The 13,012-nt window shown below is 44.5% G+C and overlaps 1 protein-coding gene across 1 annotated transcript in view; it reads right to left on the bottom strand.

Moving 5' to 3' along the window:
• The window catches only part of LOC119976596 (netrin-G1-like), a 43,791-nt gene that overhangs the window by 12,880 nt on the left and 17,899 nt on the right, over positions 1-13,012 (bottom strand). The window lies entirely within an intron of this gene.

The following is a 13,012-nucleotide window of genomic DNA, read 5'->3' as shown; positions in this document are numbered from 1 at the left end:
TGGAGCAATCAACTGGGCTGCTTTGTCCTTGATGTTGTCAAGCTTCTTGAGTGTGGTTGGAGCTTTACTCATCCAGGCAAGTGGAGAATATTCCATTGTACTCCTGACTTGTGCCTTGTAGATGGTGGACAGGCTTTGGGGCAGTCAGGAGGAAAGCTACTTGCCATAGGATTCCTAGCCTTTGACCTGTCCTGGTAGCTACTGCGTTAACGTGGCTTGTCCAGTTTAGTTTCTGACCAATGGTAAACACCCAGATGTTGATTGTGGGGGATTCAACGTTGATAATGCCATTGAATGTCAAGGAGCGATGGTTAAATCCTCTTTTGTCGGACACGGTCATTGCCTGGCACTTGTGTGGCGCGAATGTAACTTGGATTGGATTGGATTTGTTTATTGTCACGTGTACCGAGGTACAGTGAAAAGTATTTTTCTGCAAGCAGCTCAACAGATCATTCAGTACATGGAAGAAAAGGGAATTAAACAAAATTTAAAGAAAATACATGAGAATACATAATAGGGCAACACAAGATATACAATGTAACTACATAAGCATTGGCATCGGTTGAAGCGTACAGGGTGTAGTGTTAATGAGGTCAGTCAATAAGAGGGTCATTTAGGAGTCTGGTGACAGTGGGGAAGAAGCTGTTTTTGCGTCTGTTCGTGCGTGTTCTCAGACGTCTGAATCTCCTGCCCGATGGAAGAAGTTGGAAAAGTGAGTAAGCCTGGTTGTTGGGATCCTTGATTATGCTGCCCGCTTTCCCCCGGCAGCGGGTGGTGTAGATGGAATCAATGGATGGGAGGCAGGTTTGTGTGATTGACTAGGCGGTATTCACGACTCTCTGAAGTTCCTTGCGGTCCTGGGCCGAGCAGTTGCCATACCAGGCTGTGATGCAGCCCGATAGGATGCTTTCTATAGTGCATCTGTAAAAGTTGGTAAGGGTTAATGTGGACATGCCGAATTTCCTTAGTTTCCTGAGGAAGTATAGGCGCTGTTGTGCTTTCTTGGTGATAGCGCCGACGTGAGTGGACCAGGATAGATTTTTGGTGATATGCACCCCTAGGAATTTGAAACTGCTCACCATCTCCACCTCAGCTCCGTTGATTCTGACAGGGGTGTGTACATTACTTTTCTTCCTGAAGTCAATGACCAGCTCTTTAGTTTTGCTGGCATTGAGGGAGAGATTGTTGTCGTTACACCACTCCACTAGGTTCTCTATCTCCCTCCTGTATTCGGACTCGTCGTTATTCGAGATCCGGTCCACTATGGTCGTATCGTCAGCAAACTTGTAGATGCAGTTGGAACCAAGTTTTGCCACGCAGTCGCGTGTGTACAGGGAGTAGAGTAGGGGGCTAAGTACGCAGCCTTGCGGGGCACCGGTATTGAGGACTATTGTGGAGGAGGTGTTGGTGTTCATTCTTACTGACTGTGGTCTGTTGGTCAGAAAGTCAAGGATCCAGTTGCAGAGTGGAGAGCCAAGTCCTAGGTTTTGGTGCTTTGATATGAGCTTGTCTGGGATTATGGTGTTGAAGGCAGAGCTGTAGTCAATAAATAGGAGTCTGATGTAGAAGTCCTTGTTTTCGAGATGCTCTAGGGATGAGTGTAGGGCCAGGGAAATGGCGTCTGATGTGGACCGGTTGCGGCATCCGAAGTCTGGATATTGTCAAGTTCTTGCTGCATTTAGACATGGACTGCTTCATTATCTGGGGAGTCACAAATAGTGCTAAACATTGTGCAGTCATGTGCAGTCATCCGCAAATACCCCTTGATGGAAGGGAGGTCATTGATGAAGCAGCTAAAGATGGTTGGGGCTATTCGGCCTGGAGCTGATAGGATTTACCTCTAACAACCACGACTATTTTCCTTTGTGCCAGGTATGACTCCAACCAGCAGAGATATTTCCCTCTTATTCCCAGTTTAGCTAGGGCTCCTTGGTGCCAAACCCAGCCAAATGCTTCCTTGATATCAAGCGTAGTCACTCTCATCTCACCTCTGACATTCAGTTCTTTTGTCCATGTTTGAACCAAGGCTGTAATGAGATCAGGAGCTGAGTGACCATGGCAGAACCCAAACTGAGCATCCGTGAGCAGATTATTGCTGAGTAAGTCCTGCTTGATAGCACTGTTGATGACTCCTTCCATCAATTTGCTAATGATGGAGTGTAGACTGATTGGGCAGTAATTGGCTGGGTTAGATTTGTCCTGTTTCTTGTGTCAAGCACACAGCTAGGCAATTTTCCATATTGCCAGGCAGATGTTATAGTGTTGAAGTTGTACCGGAACAGCTTGGCTAGGGTGTGTGGCAAGTTCTGGACACAGTCTTCAGTACTATTGCCGCAATATTTTGAGGGCCCATAGTTGTTTTAGTATCCAGTGCTGTCAGCTATTTCTTGTTATCATGTGGAGTGAGTGGTATTGGCTGAAGACTGGCATTTATGATGCTGGGGACATCCGGAGGAGACCGAGAGAGATCATTCACTTGGCACTTCTGGCTGAAGGTTATTACAAATGCTTCAGCGTTGTCCTTTGCACAGATGTGCTGGGCTCCTCCATTATTGAGGATGGGAGTATATGTGGAGCCTCCTCCAGTGAGTTGTTTAATTGCCCACCACCATTCAGGGCTGGATGTGGCAGGACTACAGAGCTTAGATTTGATATGTTCATTGTGGAATCGCTTAGCTCTGTCTATTACCTGCTGATTATGCTGTTTGGCACAAAAGTAGTCCTCTTTTGTAGCTTCACCTGGTTGACACCTAATTTTTCAGTATACCTGATGTTGCTCCTGGCATGCTCTCCTGCACTTCATTGAACTAGGGTTGATCACCTGGCTTGATGGTAATGGTAGAGTGGGGGATATGCCAAGCTATGAGGCTGAATACAATTCTGCTGCAGCTGATGGTCCACAGCGCCTCATGGATGCCTAGTCTTAAGATGCTGGATCTATTCGGTCTATCCCATTTAGCACGTGGTGGCAGTGCCACTCATTATGCCCAATATGCTTCATGGAGAGTAAATCACACAGCAATTAGCACTGACCCACATAAAGATATGTTAAAACAAGTGAAACTCGGTCAAAGAAAGAGTATCTAAGAAGGAGGCCAAGATTTCATCACTAAATCACATACCGAGGTGGTGACATGCTATTAAAATGCAACACCTTTCTTGTGAAGTCGGCCTGAAGTTTAGATTTTTGTGACTCACATGTGTCGGTTGTTGTAAAAGGAACTTAGTCACAAGACACTTGGTAGTTTTGAAATCTACAAGAGTTACATTCAGTTTGGAGCACCCAAACACGCCATTTGGCCCATCTGTTCCATGCTGGGGTTGATGCTCCAATTGATCTTCCTCCAAACCCCATCCGTCTCATCATATCAGCAAATCCCTCTGATCCTTTCTCCCTCACGTTTCTCTAGTTTCCTCTTATTGTTTGTCTCGACCGCTCCCTTACCACTTCTCACCACTCTCAAGGCCATACATCTTTTTCCCTCATTCGCTTTTAGATTTATTTATGACTGTTCCACATAATCCTAGTTTTGAAAATATCTCTTCTCCATCTACCTTATGAAAGCACATTATAAGTTGAAATCGACTCATCAGGTTCACGCACACCTCCCTCTTCGAGGGAATAGAGCTCTGGCCTGTCACATTTCCATTGCACTAGGGTTCAAGTCAGCATGAAGCAGCCAGATACAGAAGAATAGGCAGTTGTGTCAGGGATTGTTAATGGATCAATCATCCAAGCAATGCAAGTTCAAATGCCACGCTGGGCAGACTTAGAATTTGATTTCAGTTCCAAAACTCTGGGATCAGTAAACATCGGACCGCTGCAGAATCCTAACTGGTTCACTAATTTTCTTTAGGGAAGGAAACCCCTTTTTGACGGTCTTTAGTTTCCCAGGTAACAGGTTGACCCTTCAGTCTAACCTCTCTCTCTGGCCTGACTCTCAAAGATGGGCCTCCGGTCAAATCAAACATTATTGACACGACCCTGTGTGGATCAGTCCTGATGGATCGCAATCGCCTTTCATTAGGCGCTGCACTTTCAAATTTACTCTGCTTCCCTGGAGTGGGAGTCCATGTGACTCCAGTCCTGCGCTAACATCCTCTGAAGTGGCTTAATGAGACCCTCAGTTATATCAAAACCACCAGCTGCTCACAAATGGCGGCATTGACAAAGAGTCACCCAGACTCAAAATGTTAGCCGCCTTCTCTATCCACAGATGTTGAGAACTGCTGAGGTTGTTTAGTATTTTCTGTTATTGTGCTCGCTCAACAATGAGGCCTGGCTCCACCTTCTCGGGGTGATTAGGAATGGGGAATAAATGACAGTGACACCCACATCCCAAGAGTGAATTTAACAAAGGAAATGGAGGTTTTATGTCAACATCTTGTGTGGGAGCTCGGGGAGATTATAAATGTTGGAATTTAATTATAGAGCATGTCGATTGCCAGAAATCAAAGTCTGTTTAAGTTAATGAAGCCAAGAACTCTGCAGCTGCTTTGGTGTCTTAACATTTGCGGAATGAGAAATCAAGAGAGAGGTTTCAGAGAACGGAAAGCAGACTGGAGAAAGAATCTCCAATAAGCAGTGCTGTAAATCCCACGTTATTGACAGGACCTTGTTGTAGATCAGGTCTTATTGACCAGTCACTCTTTCATTAAAAACTGAAATCCCAGCGGGAAAGCATCCTTCCCAGTGGCTGACCGCCTTCTCGTGAAAGGTCTTAGATTAAGGGAAATCACATCAGACAGCTCTCACTCCCTCCCCCCAGTTGTCCAGCCTCTATGAAACTCGGTGCTGTGAGCAGGTGGCTGGGCAACTCCAAACACTGTTCGTCAACTCGGATTCAAAGAGGCACTTTAATTGCAGGCTTATTTCTGCTCCATCATCGAGCAGGTCACTGGGGGAGAGCGGGATAAGACAGGAGCTAACAGCAAGAACTAAACTCCATTGTCAAAAAACATGAAAATCCAAATTGGGTCAAAATCCTGTAACTCCCTCCCCTAAAAACACTATGGGGGTACCTACACCACATGAGCTGAAGCAGTTCAAGAGGATGGCTCACCACCACCTTCTTAATGGCAATTAGGGATGGGCAATAACCGTTGACTTAAGTCAGCAATGCCCACATCATGTGAAATAAATTTTTGGAACAGTGTTTTTAGTGAAAGAACCAAAGGTGTGTGTGAATTTGTATGTGTGTGCATGTCTATGTTTGTATGTGTATTTATGTCTGTGTGTCTGTGTGTGTCTATGTATGTAGGGACATTGAAATTAGGAGCAGAAGTACGCAATTCAGCCCATCCAGCCTGCTCCGCCATTCAATCAGGTCATGGTTGACTGCTTTCTGGTCTCAAATCCACCTCCCTACCTGTTCCCCATATCCATTTTTTAAAAAATCAGAAATATATCTATATCCTTCTTGAAGTCATTTAATGACTCAGATTCGACCGCATATTTCCACAAATTTATTACTCTCTGCAAGAAGTAGTTAACCCTCATCTCAGTTCCGCATTTACCGCCTCTCAACCTATATCTGTGACCTCTCCTCACACATTAACCCTTTCATCCCCAGAATCAATCGGGTGAATCTCGCCTGAACTGACTCCCAATGCCACCAAATCCTACCTAAAATAAGGAAACCAAAACTGGACACAATACTCCAGATGTTGTCTCACCAATACCCTATACAATTGCAACAATACTTCTCTACTTTTCTTCTCCAGACCTTCTACAATAAACGCTAACATTCTATTTGCCTTTTTAATTACATACTGTATCTTAATGCCAACTTTCTGCGATTCATGAACAAAGACACCAGATCTCTTTGCCCAGATGCATTTTGAATCTGCTTTCCATTTAGATAATACTTTGTCTTTCAATTTTTTAAAATAGATCATCACATACTTATGTATATTAAACTCCATCTGCTAAATTTTGGCCCAATCTCCAAGCCTATCTATATTGACCTATAAAGTATTTACCTGTGTATGTGTGTATATATATATATATATATATCGCTTTCCCACTTATTGAATTGCATTGTATCGGATTGGTTTATTATCACGTGTACCGACGTACAGTGAAAAGTATTTTTCTGTCAGCAGCTCAACAGATCATTAAGTACATGAAAAAAAGGAAATAAAATAAAATACATAATAGGGCAACACAAGGTATACAATGTAACTATATAAACACCGGCATTGGGTGAAGCCTACAGGGGTGTAGGGTTAATGACGTCAGTCCATAAGAGTCATTTACGAGTCTGGTAACAGCAGGGAACAAGCTGTTTTTGAGTCTGTTTGCACGTGTTCTCAGACATTTGTATCTCCTACATCATCCAAAAATGCTATTTTAGCATCATCCGCAAATTTTCTCTGCTATACTTTGTCCCTGCTTTCAGATCATTGATATAGATTGTGAACAGTCGAGGTTCGAGGTCCCTGTGGCACTCCGCTAGTTGCACTTCACCAGCCTGAGAAGGATCCTTTTTTCCCAACCCTCCAGTTTCTGTCAGTCAGCCAATTCTCAATCCAATCTAGTACTCTACCCCAATCCACTACAATCTCACCTTCTGGATCAGTCTTCCATGTGGCACCTTGTCAAATGCCTCCTCGAAGTCTAGAAATACCCCATCCAAATGTTCCCCATTATCAGCCTATCTGGTTACATCCTCAAAGAACTCAAGCAACTTTGTCAAGCATGATTTATCCTTCACCATGCTGACACTGTGTGTGTAAGTTTATTTTTGTCTGTGTGTGTATGTAACAGTGTCTAGGTGTCTGTGTGTGCATGTATGTGTGCGGGTGGGTGTATATACATGTGTGTGTATATATATATATATATATATATATATATATGTGTGCGTGTGGTGTGGTGGGATGGGGCTGGGAGTGTCAGGGAAGAGGACAGTGCAAAAGAGATAGAAATAGAGAGCAGAATGCCACATTCTGGACAGCGGTAGGGCCATAAAATGGGCGAGTCGATCAAAAGACGGTTGACTTCAGCGCGACTGAAATTTTGCATGGCCATAAAATGACATGCAGAGAAACTGACAGGAAAGAGAGATGTGAAAAAAGGAAGAACGAGAAATAAACAACTTGTTTTATTGTGCCTTCTTAGCCCAGAAATTATGTTTTGAAGTGAAATCATTGTTGCAATGCAGGATACACCACCCACACTGTGCAGACAGCAAGGTCCCACAGAGAGAAATTAGATTATGACCAAAGAAACTGATTTTTGTGATCTTGATTGAAGGAGAAATATTGGTCGAGCACACTGGGTGAGGGCTCAGCACTACAATAGGAGTGTCAGCTTGGATTATGGGCCCAATTCTTTCAGGTGGCTCTTGATCCCGCAACCTTGCCTGCCTGTATCTATGCCTGTAATTAAATTTGCTCCTGGGTGTAAGAGAGAATGGAAAACAGAGAGAGAGACTCATCTCATTTCAAATCGCTTGCTCTGAAAATCCATCCCCTGACTCAGGGTCAGGGGGTCAGTCAGTAACCCCCACAGCAACGATAAATAATTCTTCAAATGTTCTCCTGTCTCAGCTGCTAGGGGACAAAGAGATTGATAACAGTTCGATGAGATATCGGGGAGGGGGGGCAAGGATTAAAGGGGATGACGTCGACAGCCTGAAATTTAATCGACTCTCTCTCAGACCCACCCATCTCCATTACGGTATTACACCTTTAGTCACAGAAATAATAGACTGTGCTATTATAGAGTGAATGTACCATCTCACTCTCTCCCGGTATCTCACCGACAGTCAAATTGTGACCAGATGGGCAGCACGGTGGTGCAGCGTTAGCCCTGTTGCCTAGCGGTGCCAAGGTCCCAGGTTCAATCCAGGCTCTGGGTCACTGTCCGTGTGGAGTTTGCACATCCTCCCCGTGTTTGCGTGGATTTCGCCCCCACAACCCAAAAGATGTGCAGGCGAGGTGGATTGGCCACACTATATTGCCCCTTAATTGGAAAAAAGAAATGAATTGGGTACTCTAAATTTATATTTTAAAAAATTGTGATCGGAGAACTCTGGCAATTGTGATTATCTGTTCTGGCTGGCAGGGCACTCCCGCCTGTGGGCTTACTAGCGCCTAGGCTGATTCAATGGGAAATCCCATCGACAAGCGCAAGAGAATTCTGCTGCCAGGGAATGTCATACCGCCGAGAAATATGGGGATGAGGGACGGGAGAATTCAGCCTGGTGTCTCACTGTATACCGTGTCCCATCCCTCTCCTACAGCGAGGAATCCGATCTGCACACAGAATCCCTGACCTGTTGTTTTGGGCAGAGTCACTGTTCGAGTTTTGTTTGTAGTTTGAGAAACACTCAAATCAATTCCACAAATTGACATTAAAATGGATTTAGATGCGAATACTTTGAACAGAGATTAATCAAATAGGGGATTATACCGTCAGCAGAACATTCCATTTACAACACCAAGATCGATGGGAATTAACTGAAGTCTTTTAGTCTGGAAGAGCCAAGAAAATAATCATCTCATCTCCATCAGCAAAGAGCGGCTACTTCCGCCTGTGGAACATCGTCTGGCTCAATCCCATCTGCTGTTGAAATCCTCAGCACAGACTCTATACCTGACAGACGCAAAAGTTTCAACACTATCCTGACCAGCCTCTGTAAACTGGAGATCATCCAAAAATGCTGCCCACGTCAAATCCCATTCACCCAGTGCAACTGTGCTTGATGAATCACAGAAGTGTTACGTTTATTTGAATGGGTGTAAATTGAGAGAGGTGGAAACTGAGCAAGATTTTGGTTTCCCCATTCAGCAGTCGGTGAAAGTAGGCGCGCAGGTACATCAGGCAGAAAAAGCGACAAATTATGTCGGCCTTCATAGAGCCTAGGAATAGGCATTTTTACTGCAATTATATTGGGGGATGGTGAGGCTACACCTGGAGTATTGTGAGCAGTTTTGGTGTCCTTCTCTGAGGAAGATTGTTTTTGCTATGGATGAAATGTTGCATAGGTTTACCAGGCTGATTCCTGGGATGGCAGGACGGTCATATGAGGAGAGATTAAATCAGTTAGGATTATATTAATTGGAGTTTAGAAGAGTGAATGAGAATCACGTAGACAGTTACAAAATTCTACAGGATTCGACAGGGGAGATTCAGAAAGAATGTTTCTGATGGTGGGGGGAGTCCAGAACTAGGGGTCAAAGGTTAAGGATACATCCTTTTAGAACCGAGGTGGTGGTGTTGGTTGGGTGGGGGGGGGGGGGGGGGGGGTGATTCACCCAGAGAGTGGTGAAACTGTGGAAGTCACGACCACAGAAAGTTGTTGAGGCCAAAACATTGTGTAAGTTGAAGAACTAGTTCTTGAGGCTAATGGGATCAAGCGATAGGTTGGGGGCGTGGTGGGTAGGTATTGAACGATGATCAGCCATGATCATAATGAATGGTGGAGCAGGCTCGAATGGCCTCCTCCTTCTTCTATTTTCTATGTATGTTACGGTGCAGAAGGAGGAAATTTGGCTCAGCCACTGTTTCTGCATCGGCTCTCTAAACTCACATTCATAGTTTCTGCCATCCCACCCCACCCCTACCCTGCCCATTGTTTCCATTCAAATCTACATTGAAAGACCTCTGGAATGCTTCGATTGAACGTGCCCCCATCACAATTCCAGGCCTTGCATTCCAGACCCGAGCCACGCTCCCGCCACATTTGCTTCTTTTGCAAATCACTTTAAATCTGTGTTCTCCCAGCCTCGGTTCTTTGACGAGTGGGAGAAGTTTCTTGGCATATTGAGTCCTGATCTGGCAAAACCTCAACATTAATATTCCTGTGCAGCCTGTAATCTCTGTGAACGTTCCCAGCCACACAACCCTCTAATATGTCGGAGCTTCTTCTGTTCAGCATATCCCCAGTTTTGATCACCATTGGTCGTGCCTCTGACTAAGATTGCCCTCAGCTCTGGATTTCCCTCTCGACTCTCCAGCACCTGATTATCCTGTCAGATCCGTCATTAAACTGTTCCACAAACCATCCCTCCATTAAAACCGTGCACAAATCATCCTCCACTGAACTTATCCACAAAGCATATTGCCCATCCCGAATTGCCTTTGACAAAGTGGTGGTGAGTCACCTTCTTGATAACTGAGTGCCTTGATCGACTGTTTCAGAGTGGGGCAGTTCAGTGTCAATGACACTGCTGTAGGTCTGGATTTACAGTGGTCGGACCGATAAGGACAGCAGATTTTCTACCCTAAAGGAATATTAGTGAACTAGATGGGCTTTCATGACAATCACAAGTTTCATGGACACATATTAATAAGATTTTTATTCCAGATTTATTTAATTAAATAAATTTAAATTCCCGAGGCAGGTTTTGAACTCATGTCTGTTGAACATTAGCTTCGATCAGTGCTCTGTTAGTCCCATAACATAACCACTGATATCGTATTACATTTACATTTTGTTGAATTTACAGTTCAAGTAAAATGCATTGAAATGCAAAGCAGATCAAATTCATCCCATTTCATGTTGACTCAGACATGCAATTGATGGGTTAATCTGATTGACGATTTGCTGTTTTTTCATGAAGAGCGAGGATTCTGATTCACTCTTTGCTCTGATTTCCTTTGTTAACCAGTGTCAGAGACTGACTGTCTCGTGTCCTTACTCTGTATGTGCGGAGTTTTCATGTTCTCCCGTGGCTGCATGGCTTTCCTCTGGGTGCCCAGTTTCCTCCCACAAGTCCTGAATGACGTGCTTTCGGTGAATTGGACATTCTGAATTCTCCCTTTGTGTACCCGAACAGGAGCTGGAGTGTGGCGGCTAGGAGCTTTTCACAGTAACTTCATTGCAGCGTTATGTAAGCCTCCTTGTGACATTAATAAATATTATTACAAAGACTGTGTGTATTTGTGCACGCGTGTGCTGGAGCTGCATTGAAGGGGATGAGAGAAAGGGGCAAGGTGACAGGTCGATAACTTAATCTTTGAACTCCTGCCAATGCTGTCGAGGGAAGCATCAGGATGTCTGTTGAAAAGTGCTGTCTGTTCAGGTCAGGTTGGAAGAGGGAAACGGACAATGAATAAATGACCATCAGAACCAGGAGCAGGATTAGACAATTCAGCCCCTCAAACCCGCTCTGCCATTCAATACGATCATGGCTGATCTCCTCTCAGCCTCAACTCAACTTTCCTGTCCATTCTCCGTAACCCTTCAACACACTACTTGTTAAAAAATTCTATCTCCTCCTAATTTTACACAATGTCCCAGCTCCCACCAAACCCTGGGGTACTGACATCCACAGATTCACCAGTCTTTTGAGAGAAGTTATTTCTCTTCATCTTTGTTTTAAATCTGCTACGTCTTATTCTCAAACTATGACCTTTCCTTCCAGATTGCCCCGAAGAGGAAGCATCCGCTCTGCGTCTACTGTGTAAATATCTTTTATCATTTTACAGAACCCCCCCCCCGACTCCAGTATTTCCCTCACCTAGTCTCAAACCCCAGTGGGGGACTGGTACTGCCAGTCTCTGGATTACTGCTTCAGTAATGTCACCCCAACACCACCCATACCCCCGGGACATTATATCACCACAGCATCTGTGCAGGAATTGATGTCTTTGCACAAACGTCACAGCCACAGGCTGAATATATTCTCACCCAGGAGTCATTCCGTCTCATTCACCCACTCCACACTGAATATAGAATCAGAAAGCAGAAACTCTGGAGACGGAGCAGATTGGGAAAGGAGGAACGAAAGCATGTGTCAAAAAAACAGTTAAGAATCAAAAATATAAATTACGAGTGAAACGCCTCCAAATTTGTGCTCGTTGTTTGGGCGTTATCTGGTCAAAATTGTGGACTGGAAACCAATATTAATTATTCAACGAAGACCAATGGAAGCAGATGATCTGGTCATTGTCGTGTTGCTCTCTCTCATGTGATCTTGCTGTGCATTACAACAGTGGCTACCCTTCAGAAAGTTATCCATTGCCTTGAGGGCAGCACGGTGGCACAGTGATTAGCACTGCTGCCTCACAGCTCCAGAGTCCCAAGTTCAATTCCAGCCTCAGATTGTTGTCTGTGAGGAGTTTGCACTTTCTCCCCGTGTCTGCATAGGTTTCTTCCGGGTGCTCCGGTTTCCCCCACATTCCAAAGATGTGCAGGTTAGATGGATTAGTCATGTTAAATTGTCTCTCAGTGTCCAAAAAGTTAGGTGGGGTTACTGGGATGGGGTGGAGGCATGGGCTTAAGTGGGGTGCTCTTTCAAAGGCCGGTGCAGACTCGATAGGCCAAGTAGCCTCCTTCTCCACTGTAAAATGTATGATTCTAAGTGCTTTAGGACATCCCAAGGTGGTGAAAATGAGAGTGACATCAAATCTGGTCCCATTGGATCCCGGGCAGTATTTCGAAGACAGCTCCGACAGTGCAACATGGAACAGTTGGAAGATTTACCCCAAAGACTGGTAGTATTTTTTATAACCTCTTACGAATTGACTTGGAGAATAATTCCCTCTGATGAGCTACATGTTCATAATAAATTATAAATTTTTAATTATTGCTGAAGCATATGGATTACTAAATCAGCAGATTCCCCTCGAACAATGATGTAGGAGCTAATTTTCCCAAGAAGATGATTCATTTAACAAGAGGATAATTAATATTCAGAAACAACCTTGAATTTCCATCCAAATGACTTCATTGTCAGACAGTGTGTATTGGACTGGAAGCCAATCAGATCAGATTGCCAGGCAGAGAGTGCGGAGATTCCAACAACACTCACCCGAATCCAGTCTGGAGACTCCAGGGTGGAAAATCAGACCTCCAGAAAATCAGGGGTCTCCCAACAGTCCCGGAGAATAATAATCTTCATTATTGTCACAAGTAGGCTTACATTAACACTGCAATGAGGTTACTGTTAAAATCCCCTCGTCGCCAAACTCCGGGGTCTGTACGGATACACTGAGAGAGAATTCAGAATGTCCAGTTCACATAACAAGCACGTCATTCGGGACTTGTGGGAGGAAACTGAA

The sequence above is a fragment of the Scyliorhinus canicula genome, chromosome 13, assembly GCF_902713615.1.
Source record: "Scyliorhinus canicula chromosome 13, sScyCan1.1, whole genome shotgun sequence".
NCBI lineage: Eukaryota > Metazoa > Chordata > Chondrichthyes > Carcharhiniformes > Scyliorhinidae > Scyliorhinus > Scyliorhinus canicula.
The sequence above is the reverse complement of the archived record's forward strand: the minus strand, read 5'-3'. Positions and strand labels throughout refer to the sequence as shown.